General features: G+C 42.1%; 1 protein-coding gene across 1 annotated transcript in view; it reads right to left on the bottom strand.

The window, feature by feature from the left end:
- The window catches only part of prkd1 (protein kinase D1), a 117614-nt gene extending 104274 nt beyond the window's left edge, over positions 1-13340 (bottom strand). Inside the window, exon 1 of the mRNA XM_021573992.2 lies at positions 13234-13340. The gene's annotated coding sequence lies outside the window, so the exon portion shown is untranslated. The remainder of the gene's footprint in view (positions 1-13233) is intronic.
- Positions 13341-16315: the final 2975 nt, after the last annotated feature.

Below are 16315 nucleotides of genomic sequence, written 5' to 3'. Positions count from 1 at the left end.
CGGATGCATAACCAAATCTGATTTGACACTTAAACAATTTGTTGTACATGCATTACCGTTACTGTTGTTATGAAAAGTGTTGGAATCCGTAAGGGCTCTGGGGGAGAATATGTAGAGAATCTCTCTCTCTCTCTTCTGGATGAAAAGACATGCTCATTAATAAACTGACCATGAGGGCCCCTGACAGGATGGAGCCCAGGTCTTAACCTGGCAGGGGGCCTGCAGGTGGACTAATTTGTTCTGCCAGGTCAGGTTCTGCAAGCCTGAATTGGTGCTAATGATGGGAAGAACACGGATCAGAGCTCTGCCAGCAAGTGTACGAACCTCAACCGCTCTGCCCAATCTGTCTAATGCTCTGCTGGAATTCCTCTCTGGATTAAAAACGTCATGACTTCCAGACCTTATTAGGCTGGGCTGGCCTTCTCTCCCCCTGGCCTCTCCCTGCCTCCCCTCCTCTCCTCTTGCCTGCCTCAACCGGTCTCACCTGCCTCCACCTGACTGCCATTTCCTCCCCTGCCCTATCACTGCTATCTCCCCTGCCTGCAATGGGACATTCATGGCTGAGCAGACCACAGAGCGGTTTTGGCTGCAGCTTAATGAAGCATGGATATGAGCAGAGACGCAGGACTCAACTACTCTGAACTCCCTCCCACTACAAATTGACACTTTAGAGAACAAACAGTAGAGGGAGAGAGCAAGAGGACATATTTATTTTCTCTTTCCTCTCTTTGATTTATTAAAATGGCGCCGGAGGGGATGGCTGCCTTTTTACGGGCTCCTAACCAATTGTGCTATTTTGTGTGTTTTCTCGCATTGTTTTACTTATTTTGTACATAATGTTGATGCTACCATATCTTATGATCGAAAAGAGCTTCTGGATATCAGAACAGCGATTACTCACCTTGAACTGGACGAAGATTTTTTCTTTAATGAGTCCGAAGCAAAGAATATAATGTTGCTCTCAGACAAGGCCCAATTCCCGTCATTCGCATGAATGACGAGTCGGTAACCCGCTCAGTGCTATTGGGCAACGTGCAATCACTGGAGAATAAACTGGAGGAGCTCCGTTCGAGACTATCCTTCCAACGGGACATAAAAAAAACTGTAATATCTTATGTTTCACCGAGTCGTGTCTGAACGACGACACGGATAATGTACAGTTGGCTGGGCATCGGTAGGACAACAAATTTTCCCCCTCAGGAGACTGAAAAGATTTGGCATGGGTCTCCAGATCCTCAAAAAGTTCTACAGCTGCACCATCGAGAGCACCCTAACTGGTTGCATCACCGCTTGGTATGGCAACTTCTCGGCATCCGACTGTAAGGCGCTAGAGGGTAGTGCGTACGGCCCAGTACATCATTGGGGCCAAGCTTCCTGCCATCCAGGACCTGTACAAAGTGGTGTCAGAGGAAGGCCCAAAAAATTGTCTAACTCCAATCACCCAAGTCATTGTCTGTTCTCTCTAATATCGCATGTCAAGCGGTACCGGAGCGCCAGGTCTAGGTCCATAAGGCTCCTTAACATCTTCTCCCCCCAAGCCATAAGACTGCTGAACAATTAATCAAATTACCACCTTTTCCATTTGCATTGGCACCCCCAAACCTCTATGTTTTTACACTGCTGCTGCTCGCTGTTTATTATCTATGCATTGTCACTTTACCCCTACCTAAATGTACATATTACCTTAACTAACCTGTACCCCCACACACTGACTCAGTATCGGTACCCCCTGTATATAGCCTCAGTATTGTTATTTTGTGATACATTTTTTTAAACTTTAGTTTATTTAGTAAATATTTTCTCAACTCTATTTTCTTAAAATAACATTGTTCTTAAGGGCTTGTAAGCATTTCACTGTAAGCTCTACCTGTTGTGTTCGGCACATGAAAAATCAAATGTTTTTTGATTTGAGAGGAGGAAGGGGAATATTTCATTCCATTACAGTAGTGGTGATCCAGCTGTGATTCAGACCATCATTTCTCACACGCATGACGCTCGTGATTTCCTTAGCTCCTCTCTGAAGAGTTTTTGACATAACTGGTTACATAAAAGGTATTGATGTCCAAAACAATTCTAAAGAAATTAGAAATATGGTATATAGATCCAACACAATTCTCTAGATTTGACCCATTGTTTTTGTAGATACAGTATTTGAAAAGGAATGATATTGGTATTGGAAACAGAATCTCAAATATGTGCTTCCCATGCCAGTCCATTCCATCCCAGTGGATGAGATTACATAAAAATAAAGGTCTTACCATTTCACTGTAAAAGTTTATAATCTTCCTGTTGAGCGTGACCCCAGAGAACTGTAAATTGTAATTGTGTGGCATTGTTTTCCACTGGTGGGCATCTAGCCTAAACTGTGGGTGTTGCTAGTTTTCCAATGTTGTCAATTAACACATAATGCCTTATTCTGACAGCCCAGATAATCCAGGGAATTGCTTGCCAACTAACAGGCCAAAGTGGAGTGAATTTAACCTAACCCCGCCACTTCCCTCTAAGCACCCCTTGCTTCACCCAGCTGTGTGGAAGAAGGAACGCTTGGAAGACAGAACCCTGGTTAATTATGCATTGCTATGTTGGTACTGTATTTATAGAGCATTTACGCGAATGGAAAGCAGAGAGTGCGAGAGAGATGCAGTGAGCCTTTTGTCTCTAAGTGTTTTAAGTTTATAATGAACAGGCTCTGGTTCGAGAGAGAGACAATTTTCCTGGCTGGGGCACATTCCACTTTGCCCTATTTAAAACATTTTTTAACCTTTATTTAACTCGGCAGGTCAGTTACGAACAAATTCTTATTTTCAATGATAGCCTAGGAACGGTGGGTTAACTGCCTTGTTCAGGGGCAGAATGACGGATTTTTACCTTGTCAGCTCGGGGCTTCAATCTTGCAACCTTTCAGTTACTAGTCCAATGCTCTAACCACTAGCCTACCTGCCGCCCCGATTGATTAGGTGGCTGAGCGATGGAGGGCTAGGCTAATAGGGGTGCAGCTATCTGCGTAGTTAAAGAATTACATTCTGATTGGTGCTCCTCGAAAAATGCTAGTCTCCAACAATGACCTTGGAATTACCTCAATCTAGGAATATAGCATAGCTTCTGATCGGGTAATTGACATCATTTGAGTCAATTGGAGGTGTACCTGTGGGTGTATTTCAAGGCCTACCTTCAAACTCAGTGCCTCTTTGCTTGATATCATGGGAAAATCAAAAGAAATCAGCCAAGAAAAATTGTAGACCTCCACAAGTCTGGTTCATCCTTGGGAGCAATTTCCAAACGCCTGAAGGTACCATGTTCATCTGTATAAACAATAGTACGCAAGTATAAACACCTTGGGACCACGCAGCAATCATACTGCTCAGGAAGGAGACACGTTTTGTCTCCTAGAGATGAACGTACTTTGTTGCGAAAAATGCAAATCAATCCCAAAGCAACAGCAAAGGACCTTGTGAAGATGCTGGAGGAAACAGGTACAAAAGTATCTATATCCACCGTAAAATGAGTCCTATATCGACATAACCTGAATGTCCCTTCATAGAAGAGTGCAAACTGGCTCTAACCAGAATAGAAAGAGGAGTGGGAGGCCCGGTGCACAACTGAGCAAGAGGTAAGCACATTAGAGTGTCTAGTTATAGAAACTGACGCCTCACAAGTGCTCAACTGGCAGCTTCATTAAATAGTACCCACAAAACACCCGTCTCAATGTCAACGGTGAAGAGGCGACTCCGGGATGCTGTCCTTCTAGGCAGAGTTCCTTTGTCCAATGTCTGTGTTCTTTTGCCGTCTTAATCTTTTATTTTTATTGGCCAGTCTGAGATATGGCTTTTTCTTTGAAACTCTGCCTGGGAGGCCAGCATCCCGGAGTCACCTCTACACTGTCGACGTTGAGACTGGTGTTTTGTGGGTACTATTTAATGAATCTGCCAGTTGAGGACATGTGAGGCATCTGTTCCTCAAACTAGACACTCTAATGTACTTGTCCTCTTGCTCAGTTGTGCACCGGGGCCTCCCACTCCTCTTTCTATTCTGGTTAGAGCCAGTTTGCAATTTCTTGCATGGAATAGCCTTCATTTCTCAGAACAGGAATAGACACAAGTTTCTGAAGAAAGTTATTTGTTTCTGGCCATTTTGAGCCTGTAATCGAACACACAAATGCTGATACTCCAGATACTCAACTGGTCTAAAGAATGCCCGTTTTATTGCTTCTTTAATCAGCATAACAGTATTCAGCTGTGCTAACATAACTGCAAAATGGTTTTCTAACGATCAATTAGACTTTTAAAATTATCAACTTGGATTAGCTAACACAACGTGCCATTGGAACACACGCCTATGTACTGTAGATATTCCATTAAAAATCAGCCGTTTCCAGCTACAATGGTCATTTACATTTTCAGCTACAATGGTCACAACATGAGCCATGTCTACACTGTATTTCTAATCAATTTTATGTTATTTTAAATGGACAAAAAAAAATGCTTTTGACAAAACAAGGACATCTAAGTGACCCCAAACTTTTGAACGGTAGTATATATATATATATATACAGTGCCTTGCGAAAGTATTCGGCCCCCTTGAACTTTGCGACCTTTTGCCACATTTCAGGCTTCAAACATAAAGATATAAAACTGATTTTTTTTGTGAAGAATCAACAACAAGTGGGACACAATCATGAAGTGGAACGACATTTATTGGATATTTCAAACTTTTTTAACAAATCAAAAACTGAAAAATTGGGCGTGCAAAATTATTCAGCCCCTTTACTTTCAGTGCAGCAAACTCTCTCCAGAAGTTCAGTGAGGATCTCTGAATGATCCAATGTTGACCTAAATGACTAATGATGATAAATACAATCCACCTGTGTGTAATCAAGTCTCCGTATAAATGCACCTGCACTGTGATAGTCTCAGAGGTCCGTTAAAAGCGCAGAGAGCATCATGAAGAACAAGGAACACACCAGGCAGGTCCGAGATACTGTTGTGAAGAAGTTTATACAAAAATATTTCCCAAGCTTTAAACATCCCAAGGAGCACTGTGCAAGTGATAATATTGAAATGGAAGGAGTATCAGACCACTGCAAATCTACCAAGACCTGGCCGTCCATCTAAACTTTCAGCTCATACAAGGAGAAGACTGATCAGAGATGCAGCCAAGAGGCCCATGATCACTCTGGATGAACTGCAGAGATCTACAGCTGAGGTGGGAGACTCTGTCCATAGGACAACAATCAGTCGTATATTGCACAAATTTGGCCTTTATGGAAGAGTGGCAAGAAGAAAGCCATTTCTTAAAGATATCCATAAAAAGTGTTGTTTAAAGTTTGCCACAAGCCACCTGGGAGACACACCAAACATGTGGAAGAAGGTGCTCTGGTCAGATGAAACCAAAATTGAACTTTTTGGCAACAATGCAAAACGTTATGTTTGGCGTAAAAGCAACACAGCTGAACACACCATCCCCACTGTCAAACATGGTGGTGGCAGCATCATGGTTTGGGCCTGCTTTTCTTCAGCAGGGACAGGGAAGATGGTTAAAATTGATGGGAAGATGGATGGAGCCAAATACAGGACCATTCTGGAAGAAAACCTGATGGAGTCTGCAAAAGACCTGAGACTGGGAAGGAGATTTGTCTTCCAACAAGACAATGATCCAAAACATAAAGCAAAATCTACAATGGAATGGTTCAAAAATAAACATATCCAGGTGTTAGAATGGCCAAGTCAAAGTCCAGACCTGAATCCAATCGATAATCTGTGGAAAGAACTGAAAACTGCTGTTCACAAATGCTCTCCTTGTTTTGCAAGGAGGAATGGGAAAAAATTTCAGTCTCTCGATGTGCAAAACTGATAGAGACATACCCCAAGCGACTTACAGCTGTAATCGCAGCAAAAGGTGGCGCTACAAAGTATTAACTTAAGGGGGCTGAATAATTTTGCACGCCCAATTTTTCAGTTTTTGATTTTTTAAAAAAGTTTGAAATATCCAATAAATGTCATTCCACTTCATGATTGTGTCCCACTTGTTGTTGATTCTTCACAAAAAAATACAGTTTTATATCTTTATGTTTGAAGCCTGAAATGTGGCAAAAGGTCGCAAAGTTCAAGGGGGCCGAATACTTTCGCAAGGCACTGTATATATATATATATATATATATATATATATATATATATATATACACAGTGGGGCAAAAAAGTATTTAATCAGCCACCAATTGTGCAAGTTCTCCCACTTAAAAAGATGAGAGAGGCCTGTAATTTTCATCATAGGTACACTTCAACTATGACAGACAAAATGAGGGAAAAAAATGGTGGAAAATAAGTATTTGGTCAATAACAAATGTTTATCTCAATACTTTATTATATACCCTTTGTTGGCAATGACAGAGATCAAACGTTTTCTCTAAGTCTTCACAAGGTTTTCACACACTGTTGCTGGTATTTTGGCCCATTCCTCCATGCAGATCTCCTCTAGAGCAGTGATGTTTTGGGGCTGTTGCTGGGCAACACGGACTTTCAACTCCCTCCAAAGATTGTCTATGGGGTTGAGATCTGGAGACTGGCTAGCCCACTCCAGGACCTTGAAATGCTTCTTACGAAGCCACTCCTTCGTTGCCCGGGCGGTGTGTTTGGGATCATTGTCATGCTGAAAGACCCAGCCACGTTTCATCTTCAGAGCCCTTGCTGATGGAAGGAGGTTTTCACTCAAAATCTCACGATACATGGCCCCATTCATTCTTTCCTTTACACGGATCAGTAGTCCTGGTCCCTTTGCAGAAAAACAGCCCCAAAGCATGATGTTTCCACCCCCATGCTTCACAGTAGGTATGGTGTTCTTTGGATGCAACTCAGCATTCTTTGTCCTCCAAACACGACAAGTTGAGTTTTTACCAAAAAGTTATATTTTGGTTTCATCTGACCATATGACATTCTCCCAATCTTCTTCTGGATCATCCAAATGCTCTCTAGCAAACTTCAGACAGGCCTAGACATGTACTGTCTTAAGCAGGGGGACACGTCTGGCACTGCAGGATTTGAGTCCCTGGCGGCGTAGTGTGTTACTGATGGTAGGCTTTGTTACTTTGGTCCCAGCTCTCTGCAGGTCATTCACTAGGTCCCCCCGTGTGGTTCTGGGATTTTTGCTCACCGTTCTTGTGATCATTTTGACCCCACGGGGTGAGATCTTGCATGGAGCCCCAGATCGAGGGAGATTATCAATGGTCTTGTATGTCTTCCATTTACTAATAATTGCTCCCACAGTTGATTTCTTCAAACCAAGCTGCGTACCTATTTCAGATTCAGTCTTCCCAGCCTGGTGCAGGTCTACAATTTTTTTTCTGGTGTCCTTTGACAGCTCTTTGGTCTTGGCCATAGTGGAATTTGGAGTGTGGCTGTTTGAGGTTGTGGAGAGGTGTCTTTTATACTGATAACAAGTTCAAACAGGTGCCATTAATACAGGTAACGAGTGGAGGACAGCGGAGCCTCTTAAAGAAGAAGTTACAGGTCTGTGAGAGCCAGAAATCTTGCTTGTTTGTAGGTGACCAAATACTTATTTTCCACCATAATTTGCAAATAAATTCATTAAAAATCCTACAATGTAATTTTTTCTGTCATAGTTGAAGTGTACCTATGATGAAAATTACAGGCCTCTCATCTTTTTAAGTGGGAGAACTTGCACAATTGGTGGCTGACTAAATACTTTTTTGCCCCACTGTATATATTAGAGGATTCAAATGATGCAGACAAGTACATTGATGGAAGCTACAATCTATCCACAATATTAAAGCTGATAGAAAAAAAATACTGCCAGAGTCAACCAATTAAGCTCAACACACTATCACAGCTTATTGTGAAATAGACAAATTACTTTTTAGAAATTTGTGACAGGCGCACACACAAAAAAGTTAATTTTGTGTGTGTTACACGATTTTCCTTCTTCATAGCACATTTGTGTACATTGCACAAATTCACAAATATGTGGCTAACATTAGCTGGGGCGGCACGGTAGCCTAGTGGTTAGAGTGTTGGACTAGTAACTGAAAGGTTGCAAGTTCAAATCCCTGAGCTGACCTGTCGTTCTGCTCCTGAACAGGCAGTTAACCCACTGTTCCTTGGCCGTCATTGAAAATAAGAATTTCTTCTTAACTGACTTACCCAGTTAAATAAAATAGCTAGACTAGCTAGGTGGCTAATGTTAGCTGGGCTAGCTGGCTTAACATGCTAGATAAGTAGTTAAAGGGTTAGCTAATATGCTAAGTAGTTACAAAGTAGCGAAAATGCTATTCATGATGAGATTCGAACCCATGACTTTTGTGTTGCTTGATGTTCGCATTATACGCCCACCCATCCTCCCCGACCAACTACTGTCCTTATCTGTGATTGAAATTCACTGTATAGAAAATGGTGTACTGCAAACATGTACTTGTCACAAATTTCCAATAAATGATTATTATTTCATCTGTGATACTGGGTTGTTGATTCTATAGATAAAGTATGACCTTTAAATAAAAGAGAAATGTTGCCCATGTTAATAACTTGAATTTCAATAATTTAACCAAACATTCAATGTGGAATAAAGACATGCTTTTCTTTCCAATTGATTTCCTTTATTCATTTTGTCTCTCCCTCCCTCTCACAACAATATGACTATGCATTCTGTACTAGTAGGATTGAGCATAATAGCTATGTGGCAAGAACAATCCATTCAATAAAAATGTACATAAAGTATACAATATTGCTTTTGTTGGGACTTACACAATGCTGTGCCTCACAAAAGTAAGATATTGTCAAAAGAGCGCCCCTCATCTGTAAAATAATACACAATAGCTGGGAAATATTTTGCTGTTGCCAATGGTTACCTTCAACAGTTCAAACAGGGGCACATCGGGTTTCTCATTCCTCCATTAGTTTCTAGGCAACATATTGCTTCACTTCCTCTTTCATACGGTCACACTGACACTCTAGTAAGGCAACACAAATAAACATCCTGTTTCTCAAAGAGACTACTGAACAAAAATATAAATGCAACATGTAGTGTTGGTCCCATGCTGAAATAAAAGATCCCAGCAGTTTTCCATACACACAAAAAGCTTATTTCTGTCAAATTGTGCACACATTTGTTTAGTGAGCATTTAGTGAGAATTTCTCCTTTGCCAAGATAATCAATCCACCTGACAGGTGTGACATATCAAGAAGCTGATAAAACAGGATGATCATCACACAGGTGCACCTTGTACTTGGGACAATAAAAGGTCACAAAAATGTGCAGTTCTCACACAACTCAATGCCACAGATGTCTCAAGTTGAGGTAGCGTGCAATTTGCATGCTGACTGCAGGAATGTCCACCAGAGCAGTTGCCAGAGAATTGAATGTTAATTTCTCTACCATAAGCCGTCTCAACGTAATTTTAGAGAATTTGGCAGTACATCCGGCCGGCATCTCTACTGCAGACCACGTGTATCCACACCAGCCCATGACCTCCACATCCGGCTTCTTCACCTGCTGGATGGTCTGACCAGCTGATGAGTATTTCGGTGTGTAATAAAGCCTTTTGTGGGGAAAAACTCATTCTGATTGGGTGGGGCCTATGCCCTCCCAGGCCCACCCATTGCTGCGTCCATGCCCAGTCATTTGAAATCCATAGATTAGGGCCTAATGAATTTATTTCAATTGACTGATTTCCTTAAAGGAACTGTAACTCAGTAAAATCGTTGAAATTGTTGCATGAGGCTGTTCATATTTTTGTTTAGTATATTATTACAATAGTTACTATATGCCTGACATCCTTGGATTGATTATACAGTATTGCATACAATTCAGTAAATATTAGTAAGTATTGTCTTGACTTAAATATGGTCACACTGACAACAACGCTACATGTAGCTGTTCTAAATGTATTAGTGTAACAGCTCCATTTGTCAATGTCGTTGAAATGACCATATCAAGACATTACTTATCAATACCGTATGTCATTGTTCAAACAGCTAAAACAAAGTCTGCTAAAATTACAGGATTTTACTGTACATCTGTGGGTAAAGGAAAACATCTGCAACGCAGAAAATCTCCCCACAAAAGGCACTGCAGTGAAAGCAACCTTTATAACAGTCATGTCATTATGACATAACATAAGCCTAACAATTACAATGGGTGGTTGAAAATCAGCTTTATTTATGGCAGACAATTCCTTGTTTTTCCCCACAGTTGGATATGAAACTATGTTCTTAAGAAACTAAGTTCTTGTAGAAAAAGTCCACTGTGCTCCAAGATAAACACAAAGGGAGGACTTCTGAAACAAAGGCTGTGCCATGGCTCCATCAAACATTGATGTCTAACTATATTGTATGTCTCAGCTACAGCATTCTTGTTGCTTGTTAAATAAACATACAAATATTGACCTCAAAACAGAAAATCAACATTGTTTCTGATATTATAATGAGCAAAATATTTGTACTGCCAGATTGTCCTGTCCAACTTCATGATTTGCTGTGGGGCAGACAGGCAGGCAGGATTGTAATCACATTAACCAGGTGAAGCTTTATCAATAGGGATAAGGATTGTCCTGCTGGTTCAAGTGCAGGCCATGTGCTGATCTCCTTGTGGATGTCAAATATGGGGCCAAATGCTCAAGGAGTCATTACCCTGATCCAAAGGGGGCTTAACTAGTAGCACATGGTAGCCGGAGTTAACGCCACCTGGGTTAAGCAGGTGGCGTGCAGTACCATAGGATCACAAGGTCTGGACGGTTGTAGTCCGTCTGTGGATGATTGGCAGTTATGAATGAATGATAAACACTCATGCATGGGGATAGTAGATTACAGTCAGTGGTGTAGAGGAGGGCAGACACACTGAAAATATATTGAAACTATAGGGAGCGTTACTTTATTCATTGCGAACAGCGATCACCCAACTATTTTAACACCATTACATCACTGACACTGCACATAGTCTGGAGATATGCGTGTCCTGATTTCCAGGTCTACTGTATTGCGAAAGACCGTCTGCAAACCTTAAATGAAAATACATCTATAAAACAGGGTCACCAACCCGTGAAGATGACCCATCCTACGGTTGGATGAGGAGTCTGGAGTTGTCACGCCAACCAACCCCCCCAGGGGGAAGATGTAAACCGTAGTGAAGTTCAAGACCCCTTTGACTCAGACTAAACTGCTATTCCAAATGCCTTCCCCATTGGCCAATCCAGACCCAGCTCCCCGATGCAGGGCAAGTGTGTTACACAGCAATCCCACGACTAATCCCCTGGATATCTAAAATGTGGGCAAACGATTTACTAACAATGTCTTATGGTGCATGTGTAGTGCGCACGGCCGTGCTCTGCACTCTCCTCTTGTCGCCAGACAGCAGGTTCAGCTAGCACAACAACACGGATGGATAGACTACAGACGGCCCCACAGCTGCTGTCTATCCAGAATGATAGCACTGGGCATATTATGTATTTTGAGCCACTGCAGTTCAGTCTAACTTTTGAGAGCTGATTTGTTTCACGATTCATGCTGTTAAATTAATAATATGTTAACCATTTGACACTTTAAAGACGTTGACAATGGTATATTACAGCTTTGAATATTAATTTGGGGTCCTTAGAAAGTGTTTCACTCCTTTGTCTTTTGGGATTGCATAGGTGCTAACATATATGGCTAATTGACAAGCTGAACCAATTAAGACTCGGCAGAAATGAATAGTAGCCTAATACATTATTCAAATGACTGCTATACCTGCAGCGCTGCATATGTGATGTTTAAGTGTGCAGAGAGGCACACCAATTATCTGCATTGAAATACTTTTTTCTTTACCTACTCACAGTCTAAAGACGTTATGTACCTTTACTAACTTAAAAGTTCTAGCTGCTATCATTAAGGGAACTGTTATCATAATTCCTTACTGCCAAGAGGACCTGGTCTTAGTGAGTGTTAAAGCTTCAATAAATATTTTTCAATATGCAAGGTTTGCCTATTGTTTTTAACTGCTCTCTTTTTGACATCTTTGTCTTATTCCCTTTTCACACTATGGAGCCAACCAGGACAGTACTGTGCTGGCTCCAGCAACTATGCTGGATGAGTAACTAGGCCAGCTCAATACAGCTCCGCTTGGCCTGCCTCAGCTTGGCTAAGTAATGTGAAAAGGACATTACAGTCCTGTCTGTATCCAAGCCTGACCCTGTTTGCCCCCAAACCCACCAATCCCAGCCCAGCTCCTCCCTCGGCCTGGCTCGGAGCGGTTGCTATGAAACAATCTTGCATAATTAATTTACCCAACTGCATGCAAATATGTGGACAATTAACCCCTTTTGTTTGCATAATAAATTTGGATATTTAATGGGAGCTCATCTGCACGCACGCTGCTGGCAGGAACAACACAAAGCAGCGGCATTGTGTAAGAGAGGCGGAACACACACCCCTTCCCCATCCTCTCTCTCTGCAATCATTCCCCCCCAATACCTGAGAGACGCGCCAGATAGAGACTGTAAATTACCCCTAGCACTGCCACACTACTGTAATTACAACCCTGCGTGATGCACCAAGAGGCCCATTGATGTGCAGATGAAGATGGACTATGTGTGTTGCGCTGAAAGAACCCATGTTTTGGTTTTGCTCTGTCAAAAGAACAGCTGGGTTGCCATTTTCTCTCAAATTAGATTTCCACTGAAGCACTGTGCTGTTAAATTCAAAGGCGCATTACAGAAATGTTCCCTTAATTTAATTCAAAGAAGAGTCATGAGGGCAGAGTGACAAGTCAATCTCGAGCGATTCAAATTGGCAAAAAGAGGGAGAAGCTATATCCTCTTTATAATAAAGTTGAAAGGTTGAAAAGGTAAATGGTGGCTTCTATAAGTTTCCCGTCATACACAAAGCAGCTGGTATGACTCTCGCGATTTGGACCTGAACTGAAAACGATATTAGTTTGAAGTGAACTAGTACATAGCTAGGTAAATTATTTAAAAAATAACCATGAACGACAAATGTAAAACCTACTGCTAACATATTCAATTGCTATTCTTCAATGTGAGGAACAAACACCATAAACTGATTAACTGCCAAACCATTAACTAATCAAGTGTTTCTCCAGTCTTCTCCATTGAGATGACATACTTGAATACATCCCCTCACACTATCTCAAACCATACAAAAATACCTAAACAGAGGACATTTAGATTTTTTTTGCTTCACAACTGAGTAAGTAGTGAGTGATAGTGTAAAGCACAGGTGAAGGTAGTACCTCTCTGCAGTATCCTGGGCTCTCAGCAGCCTGTGCAGCTCCTCTCCCTCGCTCTGTTTGTTTTCATATGGCAGTTTAAAAAAAAGAGGGTGTTTCTCCTTTGTGGGGAAACAGTGGTCAGTGATACCCCTGCCATGTGGAGAGACACTGGAGAGCCCAAACATAGGCTCCGCCCTCCTTGGAACTCAGTGCCCTGAGGATGACATGCAGGGTTAGGGCTAAGGGAGAGCCCATCCGGGCCATCCCAGTACCAACCCTGCCTGTCACCCAACCCTCACAATCAATCATAACATCACAGTGATCTATAGAACCCTGGATGCGTGTAGTACAGTCCTTCACTTCCAATCATAAGACAGTCATCTACCTAATACTAATGTGTGTCTAATTACTTGTTTATTAGGCTACATATATGGAGGTCTGGCATGAGCTTTCACCCCGACTTCAGAGTGTGGTATAACCTTTACTTAAATAAATAAGAACTTTATCATTCACAGTATCTGTGTGACCCTGGGTGATTGAATATCTGTGGAGAGGATTTTGCTAAGGGAAAATACATGTATATCTCATAAAGTGGTACAGTAGATGTTTCTGGAACAATTATCAAAACTAGTTACTGTTATTTAAACAATGCTACCGTATTGTCTTGTGATTAACCAAAGGTATATGCACAGATATGCCTACATGACAGAAACCATAGACAGGTTGTAATAAGAGTCGAGTTTTGAAAGGAGAGTCAAACAGTGTGACTGCCTTTAGCCTAGTGTGATTTAGATTTATTCAGTGGAAATAAAGAGAGCGAGAGAGTGCCTGTGCCAAACAACCTGGCTTATTTGACTGCCTCTGTCTCAGGGCTCAGAGCCTTTTCACATTTCTGATTAGCAGTCACATTTTATCACTCTGTAGACAACTCAATTTTCGTTGAGGGGAGAGGGAGGGGGTGTGGAGGCAGGCAGGGCTGGAGAGATGACATGGGGACCCTAGTGAGCCGAGAGCTGAAGCTGATAATTAGACTCGGGGTCAAAGAGACAGAATTATTTGGCTTGTGTAGACAGCAATTTCCTCAAGCCACATGAGATGAGATATCACAAGCTGTTACAAATGTGCACCGGGAAGCCATGCGAGTGGGGTCAAAGTCAATCTTATATTCCCCACAGCAATCCGAATATTGAAAGCACCAACTAACTAGGGACCGAATCATTTAATTTGACTCCTTACAAAAGGGAAGGACTGTCCCCTCAGTCTCAGCTTTCAATTTCAGGGGCTGGTTGAGTTCACAGCTCTGACATAGCCTGATAATCACGTCTGAATACTTCTCTCTTTATTTTAGACGAGAGAGCGAGTTGGATTCGGGGTTAAGGTTGGTGGTCATATGACTGTCTTGTCCTCTAACTCATCAAACGTGGTAGAATTTAATGATGGGTTTGAGGTCTCCTGTGTATGCCCTCCCACTAGGCTCATAAAAAGTGCGTCTCAGTGAGCTATGCCTTTAGACTACAGTATGTGTATATGAGTGGAGCCCTGTGTCCATGCTAACTCGGAACAGACTAATAGATTGTGGAATCAGTGCATTCGAAAAGTATTCAGACCCCCATTTGTTACGTTACAGCCTTTTCTAAAGAAAAAATGTTACCATCAGTATACACACAATACCCCATAATGACAAAGCTAAAACAGGATTTTAGACATTTTTGAAATATCAAATTTATATAAATATTCAGACCTTTTACTCAGTACTTTGTTGAATCCCCTTTGGCAGTGATTACAGATTCGAGTCTTCTTGGGTATGACTCTGCAAGCTTGTCACACCTGTATTTGGGGAGTCTCAAGCTCTGTCAGGTCGGATGGGGAGCGCCACTGCACAGCTACTTTAAGGTCTCTCCAGAGATGTTCGTTCGGGGTTCAAATCTGGGCTCTGGCTGGGCCACTCAAGGACATTCAGAGACTTGTCCTGAAGCCACTCCTGCGTTGTCTTGGGTGTGTGCTTAGGGTCGTTGTCCTGTTGGAAGGTAAACCTTCACCCCAGTCTGAGGTCCTGAGCGTTCTGGAGCAGGTTTTCATCAAGGACTCTCTGTACTTAGCTCCGTTCATCTTTGCCTTGATCCTGACTAGTCTCCCAGTCCCTGCCGCTGAAAAACATTCCCACAGCAAGATGCTGCCACCACTATGCTTCACCGTAGGGATGGTGCCATGTTTCCTCTAGGCGTGATGCTTGGCGTTCAGGCCAAAGAGTTCAATCTTGGTTTTATCAGAGCAGAGAATCTTGTTTCTCATGGTCTGAGAGTCTTTAGTTTCCTTTTGGCAAACTCCAAACAGGCTGTCATGTGCCTTTTACTGAGGAGTGGCTTCCGTCTGGCCACTCTACCATAAAGGCCTGATTGGTGGAGTGCTGCAGAGATGGTTGTCCTTCTGGAAGGTTCTCCCATCTCAACAGAGGAACTCTGGAGCTCTGTCAGAGTGACCATTGGGTTCTTGGTCACCTCCCTGATCAAGGTCCTTCTCCACGGATTGCTCAGTTTGGCCAGGCGGTCAGCTCTAGGAAGAGTCTTGGTGGTTCCAAACTTCTTCCATTTAAGAATGATGGAGGCCACTGTGTTCTTGGGGACCTTCATTGCTGCAGAAGTGTTTTGGTACCCTTCCCCAGATCCGTGCCTCGACAGAATCCGGTCTTGGAGCTCTACGGACAATTCCTTCAACCTCATGGCTTGGTTTTTTGCTCTGACATGCACTGTCAACTGTGGGACCTTAGATAGACAGGTGTGTGCCTTTCCAAATCAGGTCCAATCAATTGAATTTACCACAGGTAGACTCCAATCAAGTTGTAGAATCATCTCAAGGATGATCAACGGAAATAGGATGCACTGGAGCTCAATTTGAAGTCTCGTAGCAAAAGGATTTGATTACTTATGCAAATAAGGTGTCGGTTTTTTTATTTTATGTATTTGCTAAAATATTGAAAACCTGTTTTGTCATTATGGGGTGTTGTGTGTAGATTGATGAGAACAAAAATAATTAAATAATTTTCGAATAAGGCTGTAACGTAACAAAATGTGAAAAAAAGGGAAGGGGTCTGAATACTTTCCGA

The sequence above is a fragment of the Oncorhynchus mykiss genome, chromosome 19 (genome assembly GCF_013265735.2).
Source record: "Oncorhynchus mykiss isolate Arlee chromosome 19, USDA_OmykA_1.1, whole genome shotgun sequence".
In the NCBI taxonomy this organism is placed as follows: domain Eukaryota; kingdom Metazoa; phylum Chordata; class Actinopteri; order Salmoniformes; family Salmonidae; genus Oncorhynchus; species Oncorhynchus mykiss.
This window is presented reverse-complemented; position numbering and strand designations above follow the sequence as displayed.